The sequence below is a fragment of the Musca autumnalis genome, unplaced genomic scaffold, assembly GCF_047663935.1.
Source record: "Musca autumnalis isolate F117 unplaced genomic scaffold, ASM4766393v1 scaffold_2, whole genome shotgun sequence".
NCBI classification, from domain to species: Eukaryota; Metazoa; Arthropoda; class Insecta; order Diptera; family Muscidae; genus Musca; species Musca autumnalis.
The window spans coordinates 88374587-88389273 of NW_027411755.1; the positions used below are offsets into that span (position 1 = coordinate 88374587).

General features: G+C 36.3%; 1 protein-coding gene across 2 annotated transcripts in view; it reads left to right on the plus strand.

Annotated features, from left to right (window-relative positions):
* Nlg2 (Neuroligin 2) overlaps positions 1-14687 on the plus strand; it is a 652897-nt gene that overhangs the window by 503871 nt on the left and 134339 nt on the right. The window lies entirely within an intron of this gene.

A 14687-nucleotide genomic window follows, 5' to 3' on the forward strand; every position in this document is an offset into this window, starting at 1 on the left:
AAACAAAGAAAAGGAAAACGCCTCTAAAGTGGACGACCCCCATGGTTCCAAACGTTTTAAGGACCATGATCTGTGAATCTTCACCAGGAAAGCTCGCACTCTTTATAGAGAAGGTGAAGTTTACGATTTATCAAATGTACTTGAAAATTACAATGCCAACATTTCTGATATACAGGAAATATGATGGACTAAGAAAGGCATCCCAACAGCACCTGAAGGTGACGCACTGTATTATAGCTGCCACGACAAGTAAGCATGAGTTTGGTTGCGGATATGTAGTTGGTCGGGGGGTAAAACATCTGAGCCTCAATTCTGTTTCTATGAAAATGTGAAATGAAAACTTTTATAAAGGAAAAATCTGTCAAATGAAAAAAAAATATAAAGAACATATTTTTCATTTCCAATTTTCATAGAACAAGAACCCGGCCCCTGGTATCCAGCTTCACTCCAGTGAATGAAAGACTTGCTACAATTCGGATAAAAACTATTTTTTTCAACATCAGCTTTATTTGCGGTCATGAACTGAACAAAAAGAATAACAGACCAAAGATATATTTTACGAGCGCTCATAAGGAACATATGACCGCTGCCCGGCCTATGACAGGCGATTTTAATGCCTAATAGTACGTTTATATATAACCGGATTTAACAAACCCACTGGGTTTCAGATGTCATTTCCTTTGCGTATACGACAAATAAATCCTCATTAAGAAGGTTAACCTGCAAAAGGCTATAATATAAACATGGCCTAAATTAGAAAGAAGAACATCTTTGGAGCAACCATCGGGAAATTCAATATCCACAATGAACCATCTGACAATGGTATGAGGCTGACAGACTTCGCAGACACATCAAGGAAGTTGGCCATCGATAGGCAGCAATCACAACAGATCGCCAAGGCATATTCCACTCAATTGGCCCAATTGTTTAACCAAAGCACTCTTTGTCCCTAAAACATATCAGCAAAGTGGCAAAGTATTGTCCACTCCATGCAATTAGCCTCAAAATCTATACTTAGATACCTGAGAAGTCCAACCCAACCCAACTAAGGAACCCATTTTATGACCAGGAGACTCGTGCTGCTACAGAAAAGACAAATGCGGCATATGCTGCTACTCTACAATCAGTAGCAACGTCTTTTCCGCAGGAAAAAGAGGGATATGAAAGAGCGGGAGTGTAAATATTCGAGATGTATGGGACCCAGAATGAAGTCCGAAAATTCTAACAAAGAGTGAAACATCAAACTGATGGCTTTGGTACAGACACATCTTAAATCAGATTTGGTAACTCATACAGATAGTGTGCTCAGGATATGGAAAGAGTGGTTTTCCAAACTCTTGATATCCAATAGAAGCGAAGACGACGAAGATACCACAGATCCAATTCGAGAAGATGATATATCGCGCGGCCAACGTGATTTAAAAACAGCAATAAACCGGCTGAAAAATAATAAGGCAGCAGGAGCCGATGGCTAACCAGACGAGCTGTTCAAAACCTTAGGCGACACACTGATAAGATGTATGCATCAGCACCATCTGGCAGAAAGAACGAGTTTCCGACAATTGGAACCTGAGGGTCCTATGTTCCGTCGGCGAGAAAGGAGATACGACTGTGTGCTCTAACTACAGCGGCATAAGTCTGCCCCTAATTGCTAATAAGATAGTATCAGGGATATTGTACGAACGCCTAAAGCATATTGAGCAGATATTTATTTACCCTGCGATAAATCCTGGAGAAGACCCAAGAGCCATGTCTAAATTTGGTATCCCCGCAAAGCTCATTCGGCTTTGTAACAAGACTTAAACTGATGCCCGGTCCTCAGTTAAAATAGGGAAGAACCTGTCCGAACAGTTCACTACCAAAAGAGATTTCCACGATAACGATTGCGGTTCGATTTGTATTTGTTCATAGCATAATTGTAAAATTTTTGAGAATTTATTTTTTACCAGCTTTGACTTTAAACTTTAATAATTTCTAAAATAGTCTGTTGTCTATGTTTGTCAACATTTTAATTATTTTAGTATCTAAATCCCTTACATAAAATTGCGTGCCTAAAACATGAATTTTTATCGAAAATTATAGGCAATATTTACTTGGTCCTTTTAAAACTAAATCACACATTAGACTCCGAGCTCTTGCCACCAAAATCCATCCTCCGGTCAGTAATTCTTAATCTACCAATAAACCTCTGCATCTGCAAGAATAACCATACAAGCAATCCATAAAAATGAACCACAAATGCTTACCAAAACCAAAAAGGAAAAACTATACTCAGAGATATTTTATTGTTCACAGAAAAATATGTACATTAGGGCTATACATATATATTTCTTTGTTTAAAGAGTTGACTGGTTGAAATATTTAAAGAAGAGAAAAAGTATTTCCCAATGGCATAAAAATGTTCGATTAAGCACTTTTCCATGCTCCGCACAGCAAAGTAGTAGCACTTAAGGTAATTCTAAAAAAACATGTTGGCCTAATGTACATAGATATTCACAGAAAAGGGAATGTTTTAAAAGAATATAGTTTTACGAATACTTTGCACCAATGACAAGTGTAAAGAGGATAACAAAGGATTGCAACGCTTTTCAATTGCTTTGGATTTTCTACAAGTTGGTAATATCCAATTGCATTTGCATATATTTTATGCTACTGGCACTGATGCTGGTGATGCATTAAAATTGAAAACGTTCAAAAATGTGGTCGATGTTTCAACAATGTGTGTTCAAAGTATGCATGAGAAATTTTACATATCTACCATATGGGACACTTTAAAAAATAAAAAAGAATTTTGCTGTGATCAATAAAAATTAAGAAAAACAAGTAAAAATGTATCTGTCGGCTTTGCCAACAGAGATATACCCTCAGCCTATGTAAATTGAAACTTTCATCTACGGAGAGATCGAATGTATTAAGATTTTTATATGAATTTACAGACAAAAATGTGGATTAGGATTAAAGTTGTACTTGAAGGAATGGACCGACATAGTCCATTATGAAAGTGGATCTTATTTTGGGAGTCATATTTTTTCGATAGATATCGCACCCACTAGTCATTTCAGTGGGTCATCGTATAACATTTGGACCAGTACGCAGGAAGCATGGACTTGTCCACGGATAACATAATAACGCTGTAAACAGGACTCCAACCATTAGCATCGGTATATATTTCCAAAGGATCTTTGAACAGACTCTAAACTGCACTTAAACATAAATGTTGAAGTTTTGTGCGGGAAGTACCTTTCTAGGCGTTTACACAGACAGTATTGGCAAGACAATAGCAAAGTTACAAACCATTTTCACCAATACATTCATACTTTTCTCTAATAATATTTAAAAATTTATAAATTTATTTGTGAAAAAGGTTTGTATTTTTGCTATTGTCTTGCCAATACTGGCATTTGTAAACGCCGGGTTAAGGAGAGGACCAATATGGGCCATTTAAGAAGTTAAACTAAATTTGGACAAAATATTAGAAGATCCAAAGTTTGGACCAAATTGGTTACCCTATTCAAAAAAGTGTATCGTGCATACCATTTTAGTGACATTTTTAAATTTTGGGGGGGAGTACTGGAAGTTGTGGACCGGTATTGCCCACCTTCGAACTGAAATTAAGTTTGGACAAAATATGACGAAGGCCAAATTTCGGACCAAATCCGTTGACCAGTTCGAGTGCTATAGTGCTCCAGCCACTACACATGATGCCATAGGCATTTTTACAACTTTCGGGCTATTTTCTCAGAAAGTAAAGGGGGTCAGTTTCAAAAAATCAAAGTAAGTTGAGAGCAGGTCTTACAGTGAACTCATCCGAAATTTTGTGTGGGAGTTACCCGAAGGAGTGAACAAATATAGTCCATATTCGAACCTGATCTATACCTGGTAGATATATTAGGATGTGTAAAGTATGGACTAAATCGATCACTCCCTTCAAGAGTTATCGTGCGCACAATTTTTCCGAACATTTTTGAACTTTTGTGGGGGGATGTACCTAAAGGAGTGGACCAATATGGCTTATCTTCGAACTTAAAAAAAGTTTGAACAAAATATTACAAAGTCCAAATGTTAGACCGAATCGGCAGATCCGTTCGAGAGTTATTTTGCGCTCAAACAACTACACACGGTGTCATAGGGGTTTTTTTTGCATCTTTCAGGCTATTTTGTCAGGAAGTATGGGCTTGCCCCTGATGAAACTTGTACCGTCGTATGGGGGCAGTAAATACAAGTTGTTACAACAAAAATCAAAGCGATTCTTGAGCTGGTCCTAAACTGAACTTTTCCGAAAACGGTTTTTAGCCACAACAATGCACTGGTAGAGTTTTTCATCGATTGGACCACAATTGCTGCCTTTAGAGAATTTTCGCGAAAATACTATGGAAACAAAGTCCAATCACCATAAAATTAAAATATAAGATTCTTAAATCAAATGGAAAAATGTAGGGGGTCAAATCAGTCGAAACGGTTAAAATAAATAACCACACCATCTCATATGCCTACATATATCCCATATGAACGGTTCAGTAGAACCGGGTCTAATCCAATACATTATCGTAATATTCTGGACAAACTTTCAAAAATCGGAGAGTATACAAAGTCATACAAATAATGCTTGTAGAGAATTTTTGGGTATTTTTACACTCTCAGCCTTTAGGCTAAGGAGGGTATATACACTTTGATACGATGAAAATGTGCCTCATCGAAATAATGGTTACGACCCCAAGTATGTTTGGACGAAATGTGTATCAGACAATTTGGAGTTGATTTAGCCATGTCCGTCCGTCTGTCTGTCTGTCCTACTGGCTGGAGCGCACGATAACTCTCGAACGGATGAACCGATTCGGTTCAAATTTTGGCTTTCGTAATATTTTGCTCAAACTTAGTTTAAGTTCGAAGATGAGCTACATCGGTCAACTCCTTCCGGTACTTCCCCCACAAAAGTTCGAAAATGTTCGGAAAGTTTGTGCGCACGATAACTGTTGAAGGGAATGACCAATTTGGTCCATACTTTGTATAGCGTAATCTTTCTACCAGAGGAATATGAGGTTTTAATATGGTATCAATAGGTCCACTCCTTCGGGTACCTCCCACACAAAATTTCGGAAAAGTTCAGTTTAGGGCCATCTCTCGAATCGCTTTGATTTTTGTTTTGGCAACTTGTATTCACTGCCCTCCATACGACGGTACAATTTTCATCAGGGGCAAGTCCATACTTCCCGAGAAAATAGCATGAAAGTTACAAAAACCCCTGTGACACCGTGTGAGGTGGTTGGAGCGCAAGAGAACTCTCGAAAGGATCTGCCGATTCGGTCAAAAATATGGCATTAGTAATATTTTGTCCAACCATAGTTTTAATCCTAATCAACATTTTTGTCTGTTCAAACGCCCAACATTTTTAAAACCACCTAAATACATACGTATTTTGGAAAAAATTGTTTCAATATACACAGGCTGAGGGTATATCTCTGTCGGCAAAGCCGACTGATACTTTTTTACTTGTTCTTTAGTCATATGGTCAAATCGACTCAGCTATTATTTATAAAGATGTGTCACGGTGCTCTTGAAACAATTTTAAATGGAAGGTGCTTACACCTCGGAAATTTTTGCGGATTCTGAAACTACAATGTTTATAGATGAGAACAATCAAAAAACAAAAAAAAATCGCCGGAGCGCTTTTTAAATAAATCGCGATTTAAGTTAAAATTTTTAGCGGTTGTTTAGGTTTTCGCGATTTTGCTTAGAAAACACATTTCCTATCAAAATGGGACTAAAACAAATGTTGTAGATATGAAAATTCTCTACAAGATTGACCTTTATGATATTCTTGTCGGTTTTACCGTTTTTGAGATATGGAAGTTCAAATTGGGACAATTCAAATTCAATTAAATTCTGTATCGCCCCCTTATAAAACAATGTCATGACTGCAAATTCCCAACTTAAACTTATATATCTAAAAAAATGTTACAACTAAGGATAAGTCACTTAAGCCAGTCTTGTAGAGAATTTTCACAGCTTTAAGATTTTCTCAGGTCACATGTCGATACGACTTACCGTATTCAAGCAAATTCGCGAAACCCTAACAAAAAAAAACTAAAAATGTAAACTGAGCTTCCTTATCTCAAAAATGGTACAAGCTGGGAACAAATGAGAATTTTGACAGCTACAACATTTTCTTTAGCTCCATTTCGATTGGACATGCGGTTTTCAAGCAAAATCGTAAAAACCTAAAAAACACCTAAAAATGTGAATTTTGACCGCGATTTACTTAAAAATCCCTACAGCGATTTTTTCTTGTTTTTGGATTTTTCTCATCTATGAACACTGCTGATTCAGAATTCACAAAAACTTTCCCTGTGTAAGCGGTTTTCATCAAAAGTTAAGGCGCACCCTACATTACATTGTTTTATAAGGGGGCGATACAGTCAGTGCATTGTCCCAAGTTGAACTTCTATATCTCAAAAATGGTAAAAACTACGAAAATACCATATAGGTCGATCTTGTAGAGAATTTTCATAGCTACAATATTTGTTTTAGTACCATTTTGAAAGGAAATGTGGTTTCTAAGCAAAATCGCGAAAACCTAAACAACCCCTAAAAATGTCAACTTAAATCGCGATTTATTTAAAAAGCGCTCCGGCGATTTTTTTTGTTTTTTGATTGTTTTCATCTATGAACATTGTAGTTTCAGAATCCGCAAAAACTTCCGAGGTGTAAGCACCTTCCATTTAAAATTGTTTCAAGAGCACCGTGGTGTCTATTTACTTACTTAGCTGGCCCTTTACAGAACATTTTTTTCATTAGCCGAACTAAGAAAGATCTCCATTCCTCTCTGTTTATTGCTTTATTTTCCCAATCTGGCATATCGAGATTTCACGATTTCGTATTTTACGGCCCGTATTTATACTTCTTTTTAGCGGGTTCGTCATCACTCATTCTTATGACATGGCCTACGCGACGCAATCGCTGCATCTCGATACGTTTAACTATACTGATGTCGTTGTATAGTTGATACAGCTCGTTGTTCATTCGATATGCACGTCGACATTCACGTCAACCAGCGTTCGAAAACATACAGTACAGGCAACAGACAGTATATACTAGAGACATCAAGTCTAGACCTTAATTGGTACCTATTGGAGTTCTTAAAGGTTCAATAATAGATCCACTTTTATTTTCCTTATACGCCAACGATTTACCTATTCAACTATCAGTTTGCCAAAACATAATGTATGTAGATGGCGTGCAAGTCTTTCTGACCTGTCTCATAAACAACATTAATGAAGGTATTGACATACTTAACGTAGAACTATCTTGGTTATATAATTGGGCGACGGCAAATGGTTTATTATTAAACCCAAAAAAATCAAAATTTTTAATTATTCATACGAATAAAAACTTGATCTTTCCAAACCCAGATATAACAAAATAGATATCGTGACAAATGCGAAGAATTTAGGCGTAGTATTCAACAAATCTTTAAGTTGGTCAGATCAGGCAAATATTGTTGCTGGGCAAACTTATACAAAATTAAGAGCCTTGTGGATAACGCATTTTTTTACCCCACAAAATATAAGGTTACTCCTTGCAAAAACTTTACTTGTACCTGGCCTGGAGTCCTATTTCTGAACGGCGCTTTAATATTAGTAGCATACGTCTTAGGAATTCTCTACCACATGAAATCCAACGCATCAACAACAACAAAATTTTTAAAAAACGGCTTTTCAATATTTTACTCCTTTGTAGCTATAAATTAATTACATCAAAAAATCTAAATTTTATGTTTATTCTCCTTTTTATTCATTGTGACCCTATAAGTTAAGCCGGATAATTTATTATCTCATATAAATCTACACTGTAATTATAAGATTGCTATCTTGTTGTGTAGACATTAAAAATAAATAAAAAAATAAGTGAATGCTAGCCAGCTGGTGTATACACTTATCAGCATGTCGCCTCCGGTTTTGAACAGATCGGCTGGTAATCCATCGGCTCCTGCTACCTTATTATTCCTCAGCCGGTTTATTGTTGTCTTTGTCTCATAATGGCCAGGCGGAATACATTCAATACTATCTTCTGGGATTGGATCTGCGATATCTTCGCCGTCTTCGCTACTATTGAATACCAACAATTTGGAAAAATGCTCTTTCCATATCCTGTACCAGTTACCAAATTACCTGTTGTTCTCTACAGGAGGAATTTTCTGTACCAAATCCATCACTTTGATGTTTCACTATTTGGTAGAGTTTTCGAACTTCATTCTCTCTCCTGTACATTTCGGTTTTTTCACACTCCCGCTATTTCATTTCTCTCTTTTTCCTGCGGAAAAGACGTTTCTCCTCCCCCTTCTTTTCTTCCAATACCTCTCTCGTGCGATACTCGATACTGGAGTAGCTCTACATGCCACATTTTTTCTTCGTTAGCAGCACGACACTCCTGGTCATACCATGGGTTCTTTGGTGGAGGTCTCTGGTATCCAAGTATGGATTTGGCGGCTGTTTGTATGGAGTGGGCAATACTTTGCCACTGTGTTGACCAGTTATCGGGACGAGGAGCGCTTGATTAAGCAATTGGACCAGTTGTGTGGAATATGCTGTGACTATATGTTGTGATTGCAACCTACCGATGTCAAACTTCCGTGTTGTGTCTGTTCGAACATTATTTGCTACGTTTAACCGGGTAGGCACCTTGGCAGCAAAAAGGTGGTCCGAGTTTATGTTTGCTCCTCGGAACGAACGTATATCCCGGTGATCTTATGAATGTCGAGAGTTTTAAATCTCGTGCTGCTAAGTGCCATGTTTTTTACACTGCAATGTCTATCAGCCTAATTCCTGTGGAGACTTAATTCGCCGAATGTTGGACCAAAGATATTCTTTTTCCAATTTTGGCATTAAGATCGCCTAGAATAATTTTAAAGACATGGTTATGCCGGTCATATGTTTGTGTAAAATACACATGTCTGCTCGTCCTTGTCTTCAGCATGATGTTGAAAAATTTAACATTTTTATCCGAATTGTGGCAAGTCTTTCATTCTCGGGGTGAAGCTGGAGACTTGATGTTATAACCTCCCACAAACTAAAAATCCGGAACCAAACTCAAACTTTGTGTCATGGCAGGTATGTATACTAGGGCTATAACCAAAAAAATACCACCACATAGCCGTGTAGAGCATGGAAAACTATTATGAAATACGGCGTCAATTTTTCTCTATCGCGAAAAAAGTTTCCGCACCAAATGCATTGAAGTTCAGTAATGCATTTTTTAATTTTAGCTATTATGACAACATATTTGCTTTTCATTAAAATTTTTATTTTTTTGTTATCTAATTTAAAATCATTATCAAAGCGTTCTGGACCAATTTGTTCTCAAATCGCGCCATTTCGGAGCATTTTAGGAATTTTTGACACTATTGCAATTTTTGCTTTTTCTTTATAAACTCGTGAATTTTATGTTTATATTTTTTGTACCTACCGGACAAAAGAATATGGGGTCATTTGCAACGAAGTCGCGAAAGTTACAGGCTGTTTTTGTTGACTTTGCCTGTGAGAATCGTATATGTTTTTTACAAAAATACAACACCAGTACCACTTGGGGAATTTTGTCCTAATAATGAAAACGCTTTTCTAAGATCGATTCGGTGAAAAAAGTTTCCGCGCCGACTGTAATTACTAAAACCCTTTTGATATTTTTTCTACTTATAATTTTAAATTTGCTTTGTTTGAATAAATATTCATAGAAAAAAATACAATTCTCACAGGCAAAGTCCTTAAAAACTGTCTGTAACTTTCGCGAATTTGTTGCAAATGACACGATATTCTCTTGTCCGATAGGTACAATAAATATAAACATAAAATTCACGAGTTTATAAAGAAAAAACAAAAATTGCAATAGTGTCAAAAATTCCTAAAATGCTCCGAAATGGCGCGATTTGAGAACAAATTGGTCCAGAACGCTTTGATAATGATTTTAAATTAGATTACAAAAAAATAAAAATTTTAATTAAAAGCAAATATGTTGTCATAATAGCTAAAATTAAAAAATGCATTACTGAACTTCAATGCATTTGGTGCGGAAACTTTTTTCGCGATAGAGAAAAAATTACACCTTTTTTCATAATAGTTTTTCATGCTCTATACGGCTATGTGGTGGTATTTTTGATATTTGCAAAAAATTGCAAAAAGTTATATCCCTAATGTATACTACAGTGCGTCACCTTTAGATGTTGTAGTGACGTCTTTCCCACAACATCGTATTTCTCGCATGGCAGTAATATTGGCCTTGTACCTTGCAATTGCATCTGCCAGTGCGCAAACTGCACCGAACAGTCCAGGTGCAGATTCCCAGATATTGGCCTTTAAAACGTTTGCGGGGGTCATCCATTCTTTCAGGGGGTTTGTTTTTCTTTGTATTTGAATCGTTTTTTAGTAAAACATAAATATGTACTTCTGAAAGAAAATAATACAAGTAAGAAAGTATCAGTCAGTAGTGCTGACGGAGATACACCCTCAACCTCTGACCAAAAAAGAAGCAAACATAATAATTATGCCGTATATAAAATATATTAATTTTGTATCACGAGTTTGTTTCAAAATACGCGGAATGTGTAGGTACAGTGAGTTGTCTTGCGGATTTGCCATTTTAATTGGTGACGTCAGGGTTTCTTTGAGCTTTTAGGCCATTATCTCAAAAAATACACCGTCAAAAAGTGCGCCGCTAGGACATCATGCTGAAAAGTTTTCAAAATGATTCGAAAGGAGCTCCTAATCTTCACTTATTCCGAATTTTGTGTGGGAGGTACCCGAAGGAGTAGACCGATCTATATGTAGAAGGAATAATACGATGTGCAAAATTTGGACCATATCGATTAATCCCTTCGAGAGTTATCATTCACACTATTTTACAGACAAATTTTAAACTTTTGCGGGAAATGTACCCGAAAGAGTGGACCGATATGGCCCATCTTCGAACTTAAACTACTTTGGGCAAAATATTACGGAGTGCAAAATATGATTCGAATCAGTTGATCCGTTCGAGGATTTTATATCGCACCAACCAGCCAGACGGACGGACAAGGCTAAATCGACTCCAAATTATCTGAAACGAATTTCGTTCCAACATAGTTGGGGTCTAACCCCGCTGTTTCGATGAGGCGCATTTTTTTCGTATCAAAGTGTATATTAGGGTTATAACTTTTTGCACTTTTTTGCAAATATCAAAAATTGCCACCACATAGCCGTGTAGAGCATGGAAAACTATTATGAAATACTGTGTCAATTTTTCTCTATTGCAAAAAAAGTTTCCGCACCAAATGCATTGAAGTTCAGTAATGCATTTTTTAATTTTAGCTGTCATGACAATATATTTGCTTTTAATTAAATTTTTTATTTTTTTTGTAATCTAATTTAAAATCATTACCAAAGCGCTCTGGACCAATTTGTTTCAAATCGCGCCATTTCGGAGCATATTAGGAACTTTTGACACTATTGCAATTTTTGTTTTTTCTTTGTAAACTCGTGAATTTTATGTTTATATTTATTGTACCTGGGTGCCACCGTGGTGCAATGGTATGCACACCCGCCTTGCACACTAAAGGTCGTGGGTTCGATTCCCCGGCCAGACAACATCAAAAATTTCAACGGTGGCAAAATACCCCTCAGTAATGTTGGCGACATTTTCTGATTATTTCAGCCATGTAAAACTTTTTCTACAAGTGGTGTCTTAGGACACGCCGTTCGGACTCGGCAATAAACAGTAGGTCCCTTATCATTGAGCTAATATGAATCGGGGTGCACTCATTGGTATGAGAGAAGTCTCCCTTGTCCCGTATGGGATGTTTGTGGAACAATTATTATAATTATATTTATTGTACCTATTGGACAAGAGAATATGGTGTCATTTGCAACAAATTCGCGAAAGTTACAGACAGTTTTAATGACTTTGCCATATTCTTTTGTCCGATAGGTACAAAAAATACAAACATAAAATTCACGAGTTTATAAAAAAAAGCAAAAATTGCAATAGTATCAAAAGTTTCTAATATGGTCCGAAATGGCGGGATTTGAGAAAAATTGGTCCAGAACGCTTTGATAATGATTTTAAATTAGATTACAAAAACATAAAAATTTAATTAAAAGCCAATATGTTGTCATAACAGCTAAAATTAAAAAATGCATTACTGAACTTCAATGCACTTGGTGCGGAAACTTTTTTCGCGATAGAGAAAAATTGACGCCGTATTTCATAATAGTTTTCCATGCTCTACACGGCTATGTGGTGGTATTTTTTTGGTTATAGCCCTAGTGTATATGGTAATATTCATAAAAGTTTTTCAATCGTTGAAGTTGAGGTTCACCATTTAATAAGTCGCGAACTGTTAATTTATTTTATAAAATATGAATATATTTATATTAATTGAAGTGTTTTATCCACGATCTCATAATACGGACCATAACAAATAATTTTCGTGGAAGCTGCGTTGGTGGTAATATAAAAAAATGGGAAAAATGTGTTGAAGTAAACAAGTTTTTTTGTGTTCTTTCTTGATTTCTGGCCAAACCACGCAAACTTCGAACCTGTGCCCAAAGAAAGAACTAAAGAATACCTCTTGGGCAACATGGTTCTAGTGTATGACTTTTCGATATATATACGGCATCCCCCTAAAATCGATGCTGACATTTTGAAGTTTTGATTTCAGTGTTTTTCGAATCTTTCTTATAAATAGAGGGTACAAATAGATAATAATCGAAACTAATTTTTAGGATTGTAGAACTCGCAATTCCACGTCGTTCGATGTATATCTCATGAGTGTGCTCCGTACAGCTTCCTAGTAATAGGAGTCCAAAGGCGAAAATTTGGTGCGTAAATTTTCTGAAAAAAAACCCTATTTTTTGGCTTTAAAATTTACAACTGTCGTACAGGTACCACTGAACCCCGCATTATTTTAGTTTTTTTTACGTGCCGGATCTAATGAGCCCTTCCGCGTTCGAATCCATCGACTAAAACGCCGGATATAGATACCTTGAGAGTAGGAAAATTTGCAAAAATATATTTTGACAATTTTGCGAATTGAACCGCGATTTTCTTTGATTATTTTTACATAAATGTAGTACTTTATACGCCATTATAATATTTACCAAAAAGGTGTGTCACAAAATACAAAGATTCAGGAGTAATATCCCTATTTATCCCAAAATAGAATGCGGTGGCACATCCGCAGTTCTTGACGAATCTGTCTAAAATAATTTATATTGACGTATTTTTAATAGGCGGCCATTGAAATCGGATGCACCTTATAATCATATGCACATCGCGTAATTTTTGCCCACTTGAAGGTTTTTTGAATAGTAAGGTGCATTTGGTGGCACACTTTGGCCGCTGAATGAAACATGGGAAAATCCATGCATATTGATAGACATGGACTCCCTGTATCCGAAAAGCACATGCACCTCAACTGATTTAAACCAATTCGCGAAATATACGGTTTTTAACTTCTTTGTTTTTTCTTTGATTGTAATTTCAATATTACTCTCTACTTCTTATTTCTATTGCTTATCACAGAAAGCAAATATACTTTCACGATGACTAATTACTTTTCTTGTAGAAGTTTAAGCAAAATACTTCAGGATTTGGACGGAAATTTAGCGAAATAATAGAATAACTCCCAACATTTATTTTTCAAATTTTTCGCATTTAACCAAAAATATATTTTTGAAATAATTTCCAACAATAAGTTTCCATTCTTTGTTGTTGCTGTAATATGCAAGTTATAAACGCGATCTCTATAATTTTGGTCTCACATTTTTCTTCGCGTTGTCTAGATTCTGTACGTATTTTTAAAATATTTTTTTAGAGATTTTTTGGACTCTGAGTTAGAATAAATAAAATTTACTCCAAGATTTCTTCAATATTGTTTGATTTTCCGCGAAAATAAAAATAAATTTAGCAACTATTGTAGCATCTACGGATAGACATCAAATGCTGTTAACGATTCGTATATACATGTTCTTATTACAACACAATAGGAATTTTTAAATATTTTTATACCCTTAGCCTTTAGGCTAAAGAGGGTATTTACACTTTGATACGACCAAAAATGTGCCTCATCGAAATAATGGTTTTAGACCCCAAGTATGTTTGTACGATATCCGTTTCAGACAATTTTGAGTCGATCTAGCAATGTCCGTCCGTCTGTCTGTCTGGCTGGCTGGTGCGCACGATAACTCTCGAACGGATCAATCGATTCGGTTCAAATTTTGGGTATCGAAATATTTTGTCCAGATTTGATTTAAGTTCGAAGATGGGCCATATCGGTCCACTCCTTCAGGTACCTCCCCCACAAAAGTTCAAAAATGTTCGGAAAAATTGTCCGCACGACAACTCTTGAAGGGAGTAACCGATTTGGTCCATACTTTGCATATCGTAAACATTCTACAAGAGGAAGATGAGGTACCAATATGGTCTCAATCGGCCCACTCCTTCGAGTACCTCCCACACAAAATCTCGGAAAAGTTCAGTTTAGTGCTATCTTTCGAATCACTGTGATTTTTGTTTTAGCAACTTGTATTCACTGCCCTCCATACGACGGTACAAGTTTCATTAGGGGCAAGTCCATACTTCCTGAGAAAATAGCCTGAAAGTTGTAAAAAACCCCTATGACACCGTGTGAGGTGGTTGGAGCGCAGTATAACTCTAGAATG